General features: G+C 48.4%; 1 long non-coding RNA gene across 1 annotated transcript; it reads right to left on the bottom strand.

The window, feature by feature from the left end:
- Positions 1-3,251: 3,251 nt before the first annotated feature.
- On the bottom strand, positions 3,252-5,161 carry LOC118160246. Its single transcript, XR_004747378.1, has 2 exons — positions 4,795-5,161; positions 3,252-3,384 (listed from the first exon to the last, which is right to left on the bottom strand). It is a non-coding gene; the product is annotated as an uncharacterized LOC118160246 (long non-coding RNA).
- Positions 5,162-5,386: the final 225 nt, after the last annotated feature.

Genomic DNA, 5,386 nt, shown 5'->3' with positions numbered 1-5,386 from the left:
GGGAGTGAGTGAGAGGGAGTGCGGGAGGGAGTGGAGGATGCCGATGCTGGGAGGACAGAGGCAGGTTTTGGGAAGGGACGGACTTCATTTATACAGAGAGCCGGGGCACGATCCATCCTACCAGGGCTTAGCAAAAATAGAAGACACCGGCTGTGTTTTGCATCAAGGGTGTCTCTCTTTGTAACCACTTGGGCATCGCAGTGATTAGGATGTGGATAGCAGAGCTCGGATTAAACCATTTCAGAGGTTCATCGGCACCGCCAGAGGAAAAGTCACATTTCCCTGGCGGCAAAGGAGGTGAGCACTAAGTGGGACTCCTTCCTCCTGCTGTCTGGGGCATGCACCCAAGCTGCTTGCTGGAACTCAAGCTCTTTTCTGAAGAGTTTCCTCTGCAAGTGAGGTACCAAGAAATCTGCCAGTCCTGGAACCTGCCTCTCACAGCTGTAACCCCAAAGCAGAGGGAAGCTCGCCTTGTCACCTCCCTTGCCCACAGCAGCTGCCAATTTCCAGACGTTGCTGGCAAGTGGATAAAGCCTGATCACACTAAAGGAGGTGAAGGGCAAGACCCAGGCTGGTGCCTTGGGGCAGGAGGAAAGGACTTCCTCAAGGTGATGGGCAGATGTCACCATCATCTTCCAGCCTCTGGGGACCTGCCTGTTGTCCCTGAGGGTCTTTCCATGCAGCTCTGCTCTATTTCCTAGCAAGTGAGATGGGAAAGCATGACTGCTTCCCTGTTCCTGATCTGGTGGCACAGTCTTTCACCTCTTCCCCTCCTCTGAGTGGGGTGTCACCACCGCCCCATGACTGGCAGTGACAGGGACGGGGAGGCAGGCCAGCTGGCTGCTGGCCAGCCCCACCACCAGGGTGACGCTGATCTGCTGGGGAAGGTATTCGGAGGAACTGGCAAAGAAGAGTCTGACAGTGGGCATGGGTCTCCCCCTTGCCAAAGTGATGTGCAGATGCATGGCCTCACCAGGCCTCCTCCTTGCGTGTGGCTCCATTACGGCCTTGCTCCAGCCACACCAGTGAGGAGATGACATCCTCTCACCCTGACCAGCTGGTCCCATTTAATTGTGTGGCTGGGGTATTTTGAAGTTTGTTTGGGGCAAAACGTGAACGCTACCTAGCAGTTATACCTCTCTTCTGGGTGACACAGGAGCATGAGTCCCCCACAGATGTCACTCCCAACTTCCACAACACATGGGCTGAAACTCTGCAGGCAACAGTTTTGAAGTCTGTCATATTTCCAAAACCTCTTAATTTCTGGTCTTCCCTTTTCAGGATTTTAGTGTTTGTTTGCAACTTGATGCCCTGATGATGAAACCTAAGCAAACCAGGTAGGATCCAGAGCAAGACAGCCTCTGAAATTCACTCCCCACTGAGGCATTCTTCGGGGACAGTCATTTTCAGAGGGAGATGTGACAAACCTGAATAAATCTGATTGCTTTTAGTGGAAGATGCAAGATTCATGTCACAGTGGGTGACAATGGATAGGCATTTGCTGAACGTTTGGGCTGTGAAGAAGGGAACCAGGGCTGTGGGATGAGCAGGCCCACACCACATTGTTCGGCTGCCTTTGAAGGAGTCCATGCATTTGGGGTGCAGGAATAGGCTGCCGTTGCCATCAGAGTGTGTTTTAAAGCAGGCATACATCAGACAGTGCTGTAAAAAATGAAATGTTCACAGCTACTTCAAAATCAGTTTCCCAGGCTCTTGCCCTCCTTTTATTTTTGTAGATCTACAGCAATTGCTCCACTTTCATATCACTCAGGCTATTTTTGACACACTTTCTCTCTAGTCTGAATAACTTTTTCATTTGCCTAAAAATAGATGCAATCCAATTTTCATTTTCTCCTTTTTTTTTTTTTTTTTTTTTTTTTTCTGTCAAAACGGATCAAATGGCTTTTTTATTGACAAAAAAAGTGTTGCCTTGCTAACCCCAGGCCCATCTATTCCGTCTGTCTCTGGGATAAGTTTCAAAGGTCTGTGTCTGTTGGGCTTCACCTCTGCCTTGAAGGCACTTCCTCTAGCTGAACAACATGGTCCTGGTCATTGGAGGGTCCATCTCTTGGTCTCTCTGCTCAGATACTCAGTGGGACTGGCAGTGTTAAATCCAGTGGGTATCTATTGTGTTGATTTTTCTTTTTTTTTTTTTTTTTTAGTTTTAGCTGCATCCACTTGAAATTCGGGATATCTTGTTCACTAAGTCAGAAGTGATTTAAATGTCCATACACTTCCCAGGAGGCAGAATTTGTGTGTTTGACTTGAAAAGGGATGAACTTGTAAAGAAAGTCAGGATAAATTCCTCAAAATCTGAACAACTGTCTCATCTGAATTTCTTACTTCTAATACGTGGAACTCTAGTCAAAGCAGATGTTCTCATGGTAGCTCTGCCAATACAGATCTACAATTCCAGATTGACTTCTTTTGGGATGTTCAAAACAGAGGTTAAGCGCGTGGGCATTCTGGGGCAGAAAAGAAAAAGCACAGGGTGTAGACCTTGTAGATTTGGACAACCTGGGTTTTGTTAGATGGAGTGTTTCTACTGGACCTAATGTTTCCCTACGTGCCTGATCCTCCCCGATAGGATAGCAGCACTAGCAGCTGGGGAGCTGCTAGGACGGGAGGGTGAGGGGCACAAGCAGCCCCTCTGTGAAATCTCAGATCTTGCACTCACAGGATCACTGCAAATACTTTGTGCTGTCTTTCTGCATAACGTAAGGTCTTTCTGATCCCATTTAGCTGCCCATGGGTGCAACACATTTGTTTCTGTGCCCAGTACCATGCAAGGGAATGACATAGTCAGCACTGTGTCCTGGGACGCCTGTCCTCCAGCTCAAATAGCTCATTCCCTGGCACAGCTGGCCTTCATTAGTCTCTGATAAAAGTTGACTGCAAGGCTCAACCTCCCAACTCTGACTCCTCAGCCAAACGCTTCAGCTGCTCTGCTACCACATCTCCTGGTTTTGTGTCCTGCTCTGAGAAATTGTGACAGTGCTCTTCCCCATGTAACCATCCCATACCTGAAAGCTCTCTGAGAAATGAGACGTTAGGGCTCTGTGCTTGTACACCTGGGATGGTGCCCATGCCATTCAAACAGCTTGCAGAATTGGCCCCAAAACTTCAGGCAAAGAAAGGGAGAATTAAGATAAAATATTGCTGTGATTTTATTCACTATTCTAAGCTCTTTGTGGTGTATTCATTCAACAAAATCCTAGCTCCAGGGAATTAGGTTGAAAAACCACCCCTGACATTCACCAAAGTAGGATTTTTCTTTGTTCCTCTGAATTCTGTGAGGATAAGTAGCCTGCAGCAGAATGGAAGTGCTCAGAGCAGGACAGTCTCAGCCCTTCACTTCAGTCTTGCAGAAATGCAGGATGCCTGCTGGGGGAAGTCAGAGAGAAATAGAAGTTTCCTTGATGATTTTTTTTTTTCCTACTTATACTAGGAATTAGGGACCTGTGCTTGCTGCTCCTCCCTCCTCTCCCCTCCAGCCCTGTGCATGCATGCTGCTCTTCATTGCCCTCCGCAGCTCCCCAGACAATGCTGATCCAAATGCTCTGGTGAGCTTTTTTCCAAGGCTTCAGGATTTAAGGTTCTGCTTTAGCTAATCTCTTTGCAAGTCTCTAAGACCTCATGTTTTTCAAGATAAGAGTATTCAGAAAATACGACTTTTGCCACCAGCTAGCCAAGCAAGGTCACAGCTTGTAATAATCTGCCGAGTGCAGCTTTCGTTAAGGTGGGAGCCTCTGAGATGCACTGACCCTTTCTAAGGAGACTGAGAAGATCACCATCATCTCAAGGAGAGCTCTGCAGAGTGAGAAACCTAGTTCTCTCTCCCTTCCCTTCAGCCCTGCTGAAAGGACTGAAAGGTGACAAGCCTTTCACAGTGCTTTGCTGCCTGTACGCTGATGCAGTGATGTCTGTGGTGGCAAGTACAAGGCAGAGTTGGATCCCTCTTGTTCCTCTATTAAACTGCCAGAGATCTTTGCATACAGCACCTAGTAACACTGTGTATTTTAGCTGAGGTGTCCTGAGACCTGCTGTGTGATGAGAAGATACTATAAACCCTCCTGTCCTCTGACATTTTCTGATGAGGGAAACAAAATACAGCACAGACAAAAGCAATCACAAAACTACATAGAAATTTTAAAGGGGAGGTCAATGAGCTGACTCACCCTGAGCCACTTAGGGTCTCTATTTACTGATATTTCAAAGTCTTTTCTCTGTTGGATGACATGTTCTCACAACAAAGTTGCCCATTGGCATGGATGGAAATGGGTAGGAAGGAGAGCAACTGAAAATGAACAGCATGAGGAGAAATACTGGAAGAAGAAAAGACTTACTCTTCATAAATAATACACAAGAAATACATTTCATAAGCTCTCTGACTGCAGGCCCCAGTCATGGTGGTTAAGCATACAGGGCAACATGTTGGTGTCCCACTGCTCCCTACGCTTCTGCTTGCAAAAATGTCTCTCTCCTAGGATAGAGTACCTGAAAGAAGCCAGACCCAGGCTTCTTCGCCGTGTCAGTGATGGGGTAGGGTGGTATCACTGCCTGCTGTCTGCAGGAGGTTGTCTCAGTGGGGCTGGGCACAGGGGAGCTCTGTGTGGGGCTGTGCAGGCCCAGTGGGCTGTGCCTGCCCAGGCCCACACACCACAGCCTTGTCTGAGCAAAAAATGCCTTTGGAAGTGACTTTCTAGCAGCTGTCTGGCTTGATTTCACCTGAAAATAGGAGATTTGACGTGGCTGCAGCCTGGTTAGTAAAACCCTCCCCTTGCTGGTAGTCACAACAAGCTGGGGTCTGACAGGCATCCCCTGGAGCCCTGCTGGTCTCGCTGCACAAAGCTGCACGATAACTTCGGGCTGACGGATGAGAGGCCAGACTTTTTGCCCAAGCACTTCTAACATGCCCCGCTTCAGAAAAACGAAATGCCACAGGCTGAAAATCTCTCACATAGGACGAGTGCCACAGCATGTCACTGCCATTTTATGTCACCTTCCCATGCTGTAATGTCACAGGTGATAAGTTGAAGCAGTTGCCCCTGGGACAGGCAGGTGCTTCAGGAGGTGGCTGCGGGTTGGAGGTGAATGTCTAAGTTTTCCACTGCCACATCTTCCTATGAGGCTTTGGAAAAATCCCTCCAAACCTCTTTTCTCCATCCAGATGGTGCTGCTCTGCCCTGCAGGGTCTGAAGAAAGTAAGATGTGAGGTGCTTAGACACCAGACTCACTGAGGCTAGCACTTAGGGCAGGCAGGGGGCCTGGGCCAGCTCCAGGCTCCTGAGGATTTTGTTGCACCGAAGAGCTGGAGAAAGGGTTGCAGCTGCTGCTGGTCACATTTTCAGCAGAGCTGGCTCAGGAGCATTGCCAGACATGTTCC

The sequence above is a fragment of the Oxyura jamaicensis genome, chromosome 1 (genome assembly GCF_011077185.1).
Source record: "Oxyura jamaicensis isolate SHBP4307 breed ruddy duck chromosome 1, BPBGC_Ojam_1.0, whole genome shotgun sequence".
Lineage (NCBI taxonomy): Eukaryota > Metazoa > Chordata > Aves > Anseriformes > Anatidae > Oxyura > Oxyura jamaicensis.
This window is presented reverse-complemented; position numbering and strand designations above follow the sequence as displayed.